Source organism: Podarcis erhardii, assembly GCF_964252035.2.
Source record: "Podarcis erhardii genome assembly, chromosome: 4".
In the NCBI taxonomy this organism is placed as follows: Eukaryota; Metazoa; Chordata; class Lepidosauria; order Squamata; family Lacertidae; genus Podarcis; species Podarcis erhardii.
The window spans coordinates 104,644,758-104,659,895 of NC_138508.1; the positions used below are offsets into that span (position 1 = coordinate 104,644,758).

At 42.5% G+C, this 15,138-nt stretch overlaps 1 long non-coding RNA gene across 1 annotated transcript in view; it reads left to right on the forward strand.

Moving 5' to 3' along the window:
* Positions 1–2,990: 2,990 nt before the first annotated feature.
* The window catches only part of LOC309339963, a 63,672-nt gene continuing 51,524 nt past the window's right edge, over positions 2,991–15,138 (forward strand). Inside the window, exon 1 of the long non-coding RNA XR_014155704.1 lies at positions 2,991–3,086. This is a non-coding gene — a long non-coding RNA (uncharacterized lncRNA). The remainder of the gene's footprint in view (positions 3,087–15,138) is intronic.

Genomic DNA, 15,138 nt, shown 5'->3' on the forward strand with positions numbered 1-15,138 from the left:
CCAAAATTCTGTTCTGAATTTTCTGCTGTGAACTTTGATGTTACGTATTTCCCAGATATTCTTCAAATCCTGATTCTCAGTATACACTGTGTATTTGGCACAAGCATTTGACATCCAATGGTATTCACTTCCAAAATGTGATAATTACATTGTGATGCATAAAGAATATACTTTTTTATCCTATTGGGTTTGCTGTACAACCTCGTTAAGTATTTGCTGTCTGCAACCAGTTATTAATACTCATGGCTTGGAATCTTTATTCAGTGATACAGCAATAATAAAAAAGTCAGTGAGCAAATTCCACATTAACCATTACTTGGGGAGCTAGAACTGCAAATTTAATTTAAACACATTCAACACATTTGTATGTCAACCATGAAGCAGCTTCCCTAAGTGGCATTATTATTATTTTTCTCAAAAGTGTGTTGGTTTTAGAGGTGGGAATGAGGTGAGTCTGACAACTGGGATGCTATGTTTAGATAACTGATCTCAGTTTCTATGCTTGTGTCTCAAAAGTAACTTAAAAAGGTTTAGTCTCATATTTGGTCCAGTGGCCTTTACAAATATGGATTAATCTACACAAATTAACATAAATGCATAAGCTCTGTGGAATGATTTCTATGGCAGATGAAATGATGTTTCCCATTATATTATTTATTTATTTTTCACTTTTATGTACCTCCCAAATAACAATATCTTGCACATATTTGCCACAGCCCAAAATCAAAACAATACAGTCGTACCTCACTTCCATTTACGTAACCCTCGGGGTAAACTTCGGGATGTGCGTGCGGCAAACCCCTAAGTATTTTACCGGGTTTCGCTGTGCGCGCATGAGCAGAAGCGGTCTGTGCATGTGCAGACATCCGGAACGGATCCCATCCGCAACCGGAGGTACCACTGTACTGGAAAAGACCAACATATCTGATGATAGTATAAGGGATGGAGTTCAACCAACTTTTACTCAGAGTAGACCAGTTGAAATTAATGGACATGAGTTAGGCATGGTTATTAATTTCAGTGGGTCTATTCTTAATAAAAGTTAGTTGAATTACAGCCCAATATGCTATTGGACTATCACGGTAGAAAACAATACACAAAAGAATGTGTGCTCTTATAACTTAAACTCAGCCAGAGAACTCAGGTGTTCATGAACACTTTTATTAGTGCTGAAAGTAACTACGTGTCTTTTACATTGCTCTCACTGGTCCCTAGAGACGGCGTCGCTTTCCCTGTCCCATTCACTGTGTGATCTCTGACTTGGAGAAATCACCCAGGTGACAAATGCAGGAAGGAGAAAGAAGCCTGGGGAAATGGTGATGTCAAGTGGGATCAGAAAAAGATTATGCAAACATTCACCTGAGTATGCTTTTCTAAAAATTTTAATTAGGCCACTGAAATTGCTAGTTATTACCAGAAAAGTGAAACTGGAGAATGTTTGGCATAGTTGTTTCTAGAAGAAAAAAATCCTTTGCAACAATATATGGTGATATTGCTCATTCGTCTGTCTCTTTCTCTATTATCTTTGCTATTCTTTATGGCCTTGCTCTGTTTAATGTGCCTTCTCTGTGCAATTATAATGATAGTACAGAAGCAATTGCTGGTTGCAGATGCTGTAGCTTTGTACAAAGAACTATTGACTATTAGTTTATTATAGCAATTTTTGTGTGGAATGAGAGAGCCTGGCATGCGTACGGGTTTCGCTCTTCCAGTGTATCAGACAACTTGTTTGTCAACTATAGTAAGCTTCAAGGTGATGGAAGGGTAATGAGACAATGTGCCAAAGTCTATGAAAATCAAGCTGCTGTTCCTTAAATGGGAGGCTAGCAACCGCAGGAGTTGAATGGCTTCTCCTGAATGCAATCCAACTGTGTCCTTAAACTGTGGGATGGAAGTGCCAGAGGCTCTATGCAGGGTGAGTGAACATGCCTGGGTTTCCTCTCCATTAACACTTGAAATTTCTTTTAAGCCACAGCAAGGTTGTGACAAATACTGCCACAGATCTTTCTTTGCACAATCATGAGAAAAATAACTTGACAGGTGTATGGTTTTTTGTGGAGTTTTTTTTAAAGGATTCTTTTCCATCTCTTCCATGCTTTAGAAAATCCTCTTAGGCTTTTATGTGAGACTCTTGCCTAAATGAAAAGCACGGTGTAATAAAAGGTATTCTGCTTTCTGCAATCTAAAGAAAAATATATGCATCAAATCCCTAAAATATAATACAAATTATTAATCCTTCAGATTGAAAATTGATGCCAGGGTAATTTACTAGCCTAGCTTATTGGGACCCTGGAGATGAGGCTGTGGTCGGAGATCAAGATGAAATAAAAGGAGGATATTTTCCAAGTAAGATGAATGTGGCTACTCAAGCTGCATATTAATTTGTTTCAGGAATCGGTAGCCGTTGAATATGCTGTAATACTTAGTGTCTTGCTTCTCAGACATTTGTTAGATAAGGGCTTATGGTGCATTCAGCTGAAGCAGACAAATTCCATCACAGAAGCAGAAACAATTATTTAAATTACATATATGGGTACCTCTTCATCCTTCTCCTGAAAGACACCAGAGCCATTTGCTTTATGAGTTTTAATAGCAGAGGCTAGCAAGTGACTTTTGCCCAAATCCCTTTGCTGTTGAGTAAGAGGGTAACAATTTTTCTGCCTACCCACAGCGTTCTTCACTTTAAAGGTCTCCTGTGCTGGTACAAGGGGACACCCCTTGCTCTTATGCTGTGACCCAGCCTCACCTCTGCCAGCAACAACATTGCTTTGCTAGCATTATGCAAACAGTCCATTAATGAATCAGGCTATTTAAATACAGCTTTCATTTTTGTTTGCAGCCAGCAGCCCCTTTGAGGGCAAATAGCAGCCAGAGGTGGTAATTTTCACTAGAAAGTGGTGCCGGCCACCAGTGTCAGATCAGGGCCTGGTGGCAGCCTTAAGTGCACTTTTTAAAAAGCGCTAAGTAATGCAGTGTGTAGGCTGGCCAGGTGCAGCCCATATCTGGTGTTGCTTCCTTCAACAAGCAGACACAGAAGGCCTTTCCCCAGAGAACCAGGATGAGGCCCTTCCAGGATTCTGATTCAGGTTTGAAATCCCCCCCTGATCAAAATGTTGCAAACATTCAGAAAAGCCACATGGTACTGACCTTCTGGGACTGTGCCAGTTTAGGTTGCTGCTGCAAGGCCGGCCCTACCATTGCACAGAGTGACGTGCCAGATGCTGGGGGAAGTGCTGTCTGTGAGATGGCCAGAGCAGGGTGTAAGGAGCAAGGGATAGTAGAGGCAGATAGGAACATCCACCCTCCTGATGCCCTGCTAGCCCTCCAGGCTCTGGAGGTCATCTTGTTGGGGCAGAGCCATGGAGGAAGTGAGGGGAAGCAGCAGGAGCAGATGACTGCCAGCCAGCCAGCCAGTCAGAGAGATACACAGCCTGCAGTGCAGCAGACAACCCCATAACAGACAGCCTTGCAATTGCAAGGAGGGTGCCCAGCTTTCAGCTGAGTTATTTGTGTGGGTGGGTGGTGTGGAGTTCCTGTTTGGTGGTTTGAAGGTGTCTGAGGAAGGGAGAGAGGACAAGGGGTATTAGGGAGGGGTTGTGCACTTCCATCCATCCTGGGTGAGAGCCAAGTTGCTGTCTAGGTCAGTACATTTTTTATTTTAAAAAAATATGTTTATAAGGTTTTCAAAAAACAACAACATACAAATAATAAAGAAAAATATATAAAACACATTATTGTATTTGGAATAAAATAAACAGGTTTAGTGCACTTTGGCAGTTATTGTTCCTCATAAGGCTTGGTTGTTGATGAAGCCTAGAATAGCATTAACTTGTTTGCTGTTGTACCACCTTGCTGACTCCTTCTAAGTCTACTAAGACCTCCTCAATCATTTCCACATGTACGGCTGGGAAGCCATCTGGTGTCTCCCATCTTATATTTGTGCTATTGTGCTCTTGCTATTTGTCCCTAAAGGTAAAGGTAAAGGACCCCTGGACAGTTAAGTCCAGTCAAAGGTGACTATGGGGTTGCAGCGCTCATCTCGCTTTTAGACCAAGGGAGCTGCCATTTGCCCACAGACAGCTTTCCAGGTCATGCAGCCGGCATGACTTAAACCGCTTCTGGCGCAACGGAACACCGTGACAGAAACCAGAGCACAGGGAAATGCCGTTAGGGGACACAGGTGGCCTGTGGTCTAAGCCACTGAGCCTCTTGGGCTTGCTGATCAGAAGGTTGGGGGTTTGAATCCCCATGACGGGGTGTGCTCCCATTTGCTCTGTCCCAGCTCCTGCCAACTGAGCAGTTTGAAAGCACACCGGTGCAAGTAGATAAATAGGAACCACTGTAGCGGGAAGGTAAACAGCATTCCTTCATCCAAGTCATTTATAAGGACATTGAACAACACTGGGCCAGGACATAATGAGGAACCATTAGTGAGCACTCTTTGGGTTTGGTCAGTCAATCAGCTACAAATCTACTTAACAGTTACCTTGTCTTACATTTTACCAGCTTTTCCACAAAAAAGATCATTCAAGACTTTGTCAAAAGTCCTACTGAAATCAAGATACGCTAAGTCCACAGCATTCCCCTGACCCACCAATCTTGTAACACTATCAAAAAAAGAAATGAGATTTGTCTACCATGACTTATTTTTGAGAAACCCATGCTGGGCCTTAGTAATCACAGCAACCTTTTCTAAATGCCCACAGACTGACCATTTAGTTTTCTGTCCTAGGACCTTTCCTGGTATTGATGTCAAGTTGACTAATCAGTAATTACTTGGGTCTTCTTTTTTCTACTTTTTGAAGATGGGGACAACATTTGCCTGCCTCCAGTCTGCAGGGACCTCACCTGTTCTCCAGGCATTCTGAAGGATCCCTCTTAGAACCCTTCTATGATGGGTTAACTGCAGAACAAAGCAATGGCCCACACAGTCTCAAACCATGTTTGAGGAGGGGGAGCTTGATGCAAACTTCCAATATTTGGGTATTTCAAGCTTGGCTTCAGCCAGCAGTAGTGCTAGCAGCTCCTTGTTGAACAAGGGTGGGCTTTAAATAACACTATGTGGCCAAGAGAGCTAATACTGGGTCCACAGTTATAAACTGTTTTGTTATTGCAGAAAGATCAATGAATATAGACTGCCAATAAGCTGTCCTTCCCACCACACATGAAGGAAGGTGCCTTTGTGACCAGCATAATGGTGAAGTGTATTTCAGAATATGTGACAGCCTAAAAGGTGTCAAATGGCAGTGTAGTAAAAGCTTGAGAGAGGCTTCTTGCATTTTGGCATGAATGGTCTTTATGGGGGTGGGCATACCTTTGGGCAGTAAATCTGTGTGATTGGTGGGTAACAATTTGTTTTTGTATTTTATATGGTTCTGCTACAGAGTGGTTTCATTGTCTCCTGGTGTGTTTGTAGTACATTTTTAGTAGAGTAGATGGAGTGATTGGTGACAATGGTTTGGTGGCTGTGAGGGTGGATTTGCTTGTATTGATAGATATATTGGGAGGTGTGGGAGTAGAATGGGATGACTGATATTGGGTAAGTAGTGAGTGTTGCATGTTTTATGTTTACGTAGAAGGAAATTGGTTGGGATTAGATGGAAGACAGACTCTGGGTATACTAGACATGTCTCAGTGGGGATGAGTGCCTGGCAAGAGGGAGGGTGAATCTTAAATAGATTTTCAAAATGTGCTGCTAAGGTTTTGCTTTTGGGGGATTTGAGTGGATTGCTTGGTATTGTAATTTTCACATTTCATTATTACACACATACATTGTCTTTATTCTTTATGTACACTGCTTAGAGGCTGTCTTGGTATTAAGTGGTATAGAAGGATGTTATATGTGGTTGGCTCTGTGGTCTAAACCACAGAGCCTAGGGCTTGCCGATCAGAAGGTCGGCGGTTTGAATCCCTGCGATGGAGTGAGCTCCCATTGTTCGGTCCCTGCTCCTACCAACCTAGCAGTTTGAAAGCACTTCAAAGTGCAAGTAGATAAATAGGTACCGCTCCGGCAGGAAGGTAAACAGCGTTTCCCTGTGCTGCTCTGGTTTGCCAGAAGAGGCTCAGTCCTGCTGGCCACATGACCCAGAAGCTGTATGCCAGCTCCCTCGGCCAATAAAGCGAGATGGGCACTGCAACCCCAGAGTCGGCCGCGACTGGACCTAATGGTCAGGGGTCCCTTTACCTTTATATGATAAATAAAGAGGTGACAGAAGCCACTGGCTCTTCCTCCTAAATGCTCCTTGCTCCTTGCTGACCTTTACTGGCTGATTGCCTCACCTAATTGCCTTCTCCCAATGCATCACAGATAGAGCAGTTACGGCTGGCCATGAACTGCACCAGGCTTTACATTTGTGTTGCTTTACTTACTTGATGCCCATTGGCACTTCTGGTGCATTAGGCAAAAGGGACCTTGTCCTTTCCCTCAGACAGGAAAATATCTTAGGTTAGTCTTGGACTCCTGCTTGCCTGAAGTACCCTGCATGTGGGAAGCTAATGGAGCAGAGTTCCAGATGAGTTTTCTCCTTGCCAAGCAAGTATCCCACCAGCAGAGAGCTTACAATGGTAGCTTTCTAATAAAGTATTCCCATCTGCAGTCTTGGGTGGCACAGTGCCAAGGTGTCTGCATCATATGGCTTTTCTGAAAACTCTAATGTTGAGCTAGCACAATACTGTTCCAAGCAGTACAGAGTTTTTTCATGGTTACCTAAGACTAGGAGTGTACTTTAATTTTTAAGACATAAGGTTTTTGGTTGTGCTACTGCAGAAAATGTTAGATTTAATTTCTGCTCCAGAAATTTCTGTTTGTGACTGCTATGGTGACCTAGATGTGTATTTGTTATAAAAATGAGGATAGAGGCACTAAGTCTTTTAAGGAGGACTGGAAATGTGGGCACTTAGGAAACTCAGAATTTTCATATTAAAGGGGGCATTAATGAAACAGTAAAGGACTACTTTTTAGGTGTGCTGTGAAGGTTCCTGCCTTTCCACTCTGAAAGCAAAAAATGACAGGCTTGTGATAAATACCTTGAACAAGCAACAGATTTGCAAAACTTGTAAGATCAATGCAAAGAAGTTGTTGGCAATAGCCCATCAGCATGCACAATAGCAAACCATGGATGTGCTGTAAACGGGAACCGATGAATAGTGGCTCAGCATGATGGGAAATAGCTTGTCAGTGCTTTTGAAAGGGAAGAGAAAGAGCTGGAACTGAATATCCTATGAAAATTGAATCAAATATGTGATGGCAGAGACATCCACAAGGAAAATCTCAGAAGGCTTTGCCTATCACTTGTGTGCTGGAAGAATTGTGCATGCTTTGCAAAGAGAGAAAAAGAACAATATAATAAAATGAAATATAATAAGCCAGAAATATAGAGAACAATTGTTTGCCATATCCACGGAGGGTAGGACATGTCCGGCAATGGTAAATTGCAGAGAATTACCAGACATGCTTGGGAGTCAGGGCCTTTCTCCATCTGATATAGGCCTAACCATATAACAGTAATAAGGTCACCTCATGCTTTAACTTATGTTTATACATTGCCTCAGTAGGTGCTTAGTTGAATCTGGATGTCAGCAGACATCTGCAAAGATTTAGCTTTCTAGTCAATGGAATTTTGTTATGATGAAAGGTCAACCTGTAAACTGCTTCTCAATTGCACTTGCAAGAAAGGGGAACTCCCATTTTCATTTTTTCCAACAATAGTAAGAATAAAAGACAAATGTAAATTAATTCCACAGAAGTACCAATCACCTCATGGAAATCTTTTATTCTCAGTTCTGTTTCTTTTCATGGACTACTAACATGCAAGGATATATTGGCTACTGTCAGGTCTGCCTCTAGGTCCCAGCTCACAGAGGACCAACGCCCGGTGGATATAATATACAAAGTCTTTATTGAAGTTTAGTTTCCATTTCAAAGCTCTGGGCGCGCAGACCCACGTCTCGACGCTAGACCGGCTAAGTCCCCTCTGACTCACTGCTCCTCCCACACCAGTTTAAGATCCTAGCCCGGCTCCACCTCCTACGCTGTTCTTTCCTTCGCTGGGTCCTTCTGCCCTCTGGGGTTTCCTCCTTCCTGGACTCCTCTGACGCTGACCCCCCTTGGTCTTCCCCTTCCTTCCGGCGGGCTTTAGGACCTGGCTCCCTACCCGGGCTCCCTGCTGTGCCGCTCGCCTGTACATTTGAACTTGGCGCGCGCGCCCAGCCGGTAACCTTCCTCCTGACCGTTTCCCTGCTTCCTGATGTGGCCGTGACCAAACCTGACTCCTCTCCTCTCGCTGGTGGTGAGAGCACTGGTCCCGATTCCTGGGACTCCCCCTCCCCACTGCGCTCTGGTGGGGAAGCTGGTCCTGATTTCCAACTGCTGCTCAGGGACTCCCCTCTGGCCCCTTCCTCCTGGGGCTTCCCCCCTGGAACCCCCCTCGCTCTGGCCATCGGCGCTCCCTTCTGCGAGTCCTCCGATTTGCTGGAGAGGCTTGTGGAATAACTCTTTCCACTGTCACTGCCTGCGCCCCCCTCGGACTCCTCCTCCTCACTCTCCATTTGCTCCCCCTCCTGTGTCTCTCCTTCTGAACCCCTGACAGCTACGTTCAGCAAGATTGCAATGCTAAACTGCAGATATATTTTTATTTCTTGATTAAGCCGTCTATACACTTTATCAAATAAATAAATAAAATGATGGCCTCATTTATTGAACACAAAGGGGCTTACTTCCAAGAACAGAAAAACGCTGCAAAATGTTCTCCTATGCTCCCTTTAAAGTGTACACACTGAAAGTATATTTCTGTGATTAACATTCCAGAATGGGTGGAGAACCCTTTTCAGACCTCGTTCCAGCAAGAGGATGAGGGCACAGGGCTGGGCCACTGAGGGGTGAATAAGGAAGCCTAGAGGGCCCCATTTGGCCCACAAACCTAAGATTCCTCACCCATGTTCTAGAAGGGCCTGTGGTCACCAGGGCACAGCTCCCACCTTGCTTTTCCCCAATTTGCTTCTCTCCTGCTACCCTCACAGAAGTGACTAAGGGAGGAGCATGGCCATAGCCACTATTCTGCACCTCCTCCTCATTCACCCTCACATCCATGACATTTAAGTAGTGACAAAATGAGAAGAGTTGAGGATACCAGGTGGCTAGAAGTCACTGCTTGTCCATCTTTGAACTGCAGAGATCTAGTGCTGTCAACTGTTACTTAATGAGGAAGAGCTATATTTTATATATGTTTGGAAACAAAGTCCCATTTCAGAATTTAGCTTAAATTAAAAGCCTGCATTTAGAACTCTTGTCAGTGTTACTTGCCCACTTTCCTTATTCCTTGATGCCTTTCCCTGTTTGGGGCTTTTGTGAAATTAGAGCAGCTCATTAAATTGGCTAGGGTGGAGCTGGCAAGATGCATTCACTGCATTTCTGCTACAACATTTTAAGTGTGAAATAGCATAAAAGTATGGTTTTTGGCAAATGAGTCAGTCAGAATGGTGCTGCTGTATTTGGGGCTGGAGCTTGTTGAGGTCACACGTAGAAGTAGACAGATTCTGATGAACTGCGTGGATCAGCTCAAGTCTTGTTATTTCTTAGCCCTTGAAGAAAAAGAAACACTAAAATGTTGGAATTAATCTGAATCAACTGGAGAATTTGTATAAACATCAGAAACTTAGTACATTTATAGGAAGGCATGGACATTTTTCACAAAGTAACAATTTCTAGTGGGGATTTCACATATTGCTTCATCAATATGGACAATCACCCATCAGAGAATGTGCATTGATTAGACCTTTCATATATTGCTCAGTTAATATTCATGGAGTCCATGCCAGTTCTGTACATTGCCCAAGATATATGTCTAGTCCCTTCAAAGCCTATATTCATTGACTGACAAATATACTTAGAGGTTGACAGACCTTGTCTACTTGTGCAAATTTTCCAGCGTCTCTTGGCAACTATGCATGTTGGACAGGTAATGTGTAAAATCCAGTTCATAACATTGGGTTGTTGTTGTTGGTTTTTGTGTGTGTGTTTTTGCAGAGAAACACTTATATTTATGCCCATTCTCCACTTAATATATTTTAGCAATAAAAAATGTAATTTTCCATGGTTTATGCTGTTTGACTAAGTAAACAGTGGATGCTAAAAGGAGTACAGAAATCCAGGCCAGATCTTTCATTGCTGAAGCTATCTGTGAATAATTCTTAGAGACTGATGTCAAAGGTAAATCATGCAACAACAAGAGTGCAGTTCGATTATAATGTCATTTGTTGGGCCTGTCCATGAAAATCTGTTACTAGAGCTCCATTGAGTGACAGCTGTTATTCTCTGCCTACTTCATTCACTTGCCCAGATGACATTTTACTCCAGTGGGACTTGCCCAGAAGTCTGATAAACAGTTGGCCTATTTTTCTACAGCTGCTTCAAAAAGTGATAAGAAGGAACTATGTATGTGTGAGGTCCTCTGACATTTCACTGCCTAGACCTAAGTAACTAATGTCTTGATTGCTCTTGTATGAACCTCCTCATGCTCTTAGGTCTCTTGAAGAAGTTCTGCTCTGCATGTCACCACCTCAGGTTGTTGACTGCAACAACATCACATTGTTGCACCACACCTATGGAACTCCCTTGGGAAATTTATTTGACTCTGTCTTTGATTGCCTTGAGAAAAGTTGTGGCAATCCCATACTGTCGGAAGCCGTGGAGGCAGGGGATAGTCTGGGCAACATCAAGCAAGCCAGCAATTTTTTAAAAAAATCTGTTAGTTACAGTCTTAGAAAAAGAGGCCACCTTTATTGATTGATTAAAACACCAGAGCGTCAAAATTAACAAGTGTGCTTTTAACTCTTAGCCTCCCTGATTAATCAACAGAAGCTTCTGCTGATTACTCTAAATGCACTGTTCCCTGCACCTCAGTTGTACACTTTTAACATTATATTTTGAAATTAAATGGCATTTGTGTGGATCTATGTTAGAACTGAACTCTTCGATTTAAGATAACTGCTGAAGCTCAATTGATGTTAAAATAAAGTACATTTATGTACTGATAATAATAATGTTAATTCGGATGGTGGGTGAAACAGAGCATGATGAAGCACCATCGCACAACGGCTATGAGGCAGAGCAGAAGCCTTCCTCTCCCAGTGTCACCATCTGGAGGCAGCCCCTCAGGGTCCCCAGTCCACACTTCAGAGAATGGTACCCAAGACCACAAAAGGCACAAGAGAACTAGCAGGGGTGTACTTATCCCAGCACAGGCCACACATCAGGATGAGACCATAAACCAGATTAAATGGATTCCAGTAATGTAATCCAATTGTGACTGGAGGGAAGAAACCACTGCAGGACCTTGCCAGGATGTGGTCTGACCATGGCAAAGGAGTGAAGGACAAATGTCCCATACCCAGACCACTCAGAACACCAAATGCATGCATAACCTGCCTTGGAACAATGTCATATTGAGGCAGTCCTATCTCGGGGGGTCCTCTAGTCCAACCCCTGCAACTAAAGCATCAATGCCTAAAAATCTCCAGGGAGACCGTTCCACTGTCAAACAGCTCTTACTGTCAGAAAGGTTTTCCTGATGTTTAGTCAGAATCTCCCTTTTCTTGTAAATTGAAGCCATTGGTTCGAGTCCTACCCTCCAGAGCAAGGAATTCTTCTCCCTCTTCCATGTGACAGCACTTGAGATATTTGAAAATGACTATCATATAGCCTCCTCTTTTCCAGGCTAAACATACCCAGCTCCTTCAACCATTCCTCATAAGGCTTGGTTCCCAGCCTCCTAGAAGGGTGTCTCAGTTTGGATATCATGGGCATAGCCAGGATTTTTATTGGGGAGAACATAGCCGATGTGACTGGTCAGTTAGTTAAGTATTTCTATTGTTTTACTTGGTCAGGGGGCAGATGCCCCCCCCCCCCGCCGGCTATGCCCATGATGGATATTATGATCCTCCAGGCCCACCATTTTGGGGTACCCCAGTACCTTCTGTCAGGGTCAGGAAGTGGTAATGTTAGTGGGGTTGTTGGTAATTCAATAGAACCCTACATATGTTCCACTTGCCTAGCACTAGTAACACAAACTCAGAATTGGAGCTCAAACATACAGGAATCCTGGCAAGTGAGATGAAATCCTGATATGCTTCTGGGACCCAGCCCTCAGCCCTCCCCAAACTAGTGAGCTTGTGGATGATCTGGCAAAACCTTGCAAATCTGTGTGCAAGAATTCCTCTTTGATTCTTGGACGCCGGAAAGGAGAGAGAGATGTTTTCTGACCTTAAAACAATTGTGTGGCAGCTTTTGAGCATCTGGTCTAATGGCTGCAGCTAATTAAACTTTTAGAGCTGCTATTTCAACTGTTGTGGTTGCTGGTTCCTTGCACCTTAGAAAGGTGAGCCTTTTCCCTTTCCTTCTGTAATCCTGATGAGAATCACCAGTCTTTCCCTTGACTTTGGTTTGCCTGATGTGTGGAATTAATTTACTTAGTTTCAATTTCTGTACTTGCGGGGGGGGGGGGGTGTATGCCTGACTCCTGTTTGTTATTTCCGCCTTTAGTACTTGAAATCAGAAGCGCTTTCATGGCACTTGTGGTCACTTAAAGCCTCGGGTACATTGATTTGCCCTCTTAAGCTTCAGCATTTGAACAATTTGATCCCATTGCTTTCAATAGTGAAAGATTTTCCCCTTTAATCCATCTTAAATAAGAGAACAGAGAGAAGTCAAGGTTAACTGATCAATTAATCTTAAAACCAAAAGGAACAGAAAGGTGAGATCAGTGGCATGGCCAAATCTTCACAGGAGGAGGGACAAGAACAGCTGGATGATAGGAATGTGTATCAAGGAGTAATATTGTACATGTGAAAGCGTAAGGAGAAGGCATAGCTCAATGCTTCACATGCAGAGGGTCCAAGGTTTGTTCTTTCTTTGGATAGGGATGGAAAAGACCCCAGTCTCAAACCTTGGAGCACCACTGTTAACTACAAATGGGGAACCTCCAGCCCACAGGCCAAATTAAATTTGTTAGAAATCCTAATTTGGCCCACAAGGCCATTTTTTCATAGAAGTGGGCAGGTAAAACCACAGTTAGCGAGGAAGAATTGGGAATCTTAGAATGTGCTGCTCTTTGGGGGGTGGAGTTTTCATAAAGTTCCTTTAAAATCTGGCATAAAATGCAAGCCCCATTGGGACCAGTTCCTGAATTGAGCTATCTTCCCCCAAAGTGGGGTTTGCATGTGCTGATTGCAAGATTCCTCTTTCGTCAGGGATCTTTACAGCCACAGCTAGAGGTCAGGCCATGACTGCAAAGATTCTTCCTTTGCACCCCCATCTTAAAGTAAAGAAAGGAATGCAGAAGAATTGAGAGCATGCTTAGATTCACATACCTCTGATCTGGAGATTCAGGAAGCTTGACAAAATGAACAAAAACTCCTGGTGGCGGGAGTGGCTCCCATCACTGTCACAGACTGTTGCCACAATCACAACTTGAGACAAATCTGGACTGCTCCCACTTGGACAAAAATATCTGAGATATGAGAGAATATGAAAGTGGTTGAAACAACATTTATTATTTTGCGGATGGGGTGAGGAGTGACACATCCATATAAACACTCTGTAATGTAGGGCATTAGAAAGTATTTGGGCAGGAGATTATAATCTTTTCCCCAATTCTGACTGGATTTTTTTTTGCATCCGAACACTTGTTTTCTTGCCCATACTTTTCTTGCAGTTGTTTTCTAATCAAAATGCAGCTTATTCCTGGCAACATTGAAAAGGAATATACTATATGTTGAGAAAGAACCTCAAATTTCTTGTGCTCATCTTTTGATCTTTTCATCAAGCCTCTGTAAGACCGCATCAATGTCTTTACTGCACAACAGTCCTGATGCAGATTGACCTCCATAAATAGCTTATCCTCAGTCCCAAGATCAATTTTCTCTATTCTCCACTGCTCAGTAAAGATAATTCTCTTCCTTCTTTCCCTTCCTTGTATATTTGTTCCTAGCTCTGGGTGATTTTGTTGTGAGCCACCTCCCTTGCAGAGCACATTCCACACTTTCGACTTTGAAGGAGTTCTGTGTCCTATTACTGAGAACTACTTTTGAAGATTATTTATTGCATAGCACAAACAGACAGTTGAAAAACAAGAATCCAAATACCAATTTTTGAGTCACTGCCTTGTGTGATTTTCAGTGGGAGCACCTTATTTTTGGAGCCACCTTCTCAAAGTTCACTTACCCACGTGTACTCTTCATTTTAGCTGAAGGTAGGTTATTGTTAAATCTGATCACATTTTGTACTGGAAAATTCAATAGTAACTAAAAACACCCTGGTGTTAAAGGAACAGTGTTGATTCTATTACTGGAAATCTTGTTCTGAGATTCTGTAGCTCAGTAATACAGCACATGCTTGGCATGCAGAAGGTGCCACCTCCCATGTTCAATCCCTGGCAAGCTCAGAAATTAAGAAAAATGCCAGACCACTCTTCATGTATGCAACAGCAGCAGCCAGAATTTTAGTGGCAAAAAATTGGAAAAGTGAGAACATCCCATCAAAAACTGACTGGCAGGCACAAATGATAGAATACATACAATTGGCAAAATTTAGAGGGAGACTTAGAGGATACTCGATGCAGAAGGTGAATAAAGAATGGCTAGTATTTAAAGAATATTTGAATAATTATTGTGATAACGAAAATCTTCTGGCAGACTTAGATTCACTCTTGTAACCTAAAGGTGACAAGTAATATGACCTTTTGATAAGAACTGAGAAAAGACAAAACAACAAAAAGAGACTGTGTGTGAAATTACAAATTGAAAAAGAATATAATGAGAATAATCGGAAGTTTATTTTATTTATTTTATCCTTTATCTTTTATTTTCTCTTTTTCTTTTTTCTTTTCTTTTCCTTCCTTAGCAAAGTTTATATATGTAGTTTGTATATATGTTACATTGCATATTATTATTGTGTTTATAAATGTTGAATGTTTAATAAAGATCTCTATAAATAATAAATAAATAAATAAACAGGAGTCCAGAAACTTCTGGGGGGCCGTGGGTCCCCATTCTTGAGTTAAAAGAATCTCAGATAGCAGGTCTGGAAAAGAGATCCCTGCCCAAGACCTTGGAAAGCCACCGTTAGTCACAGTGAATGAAGCT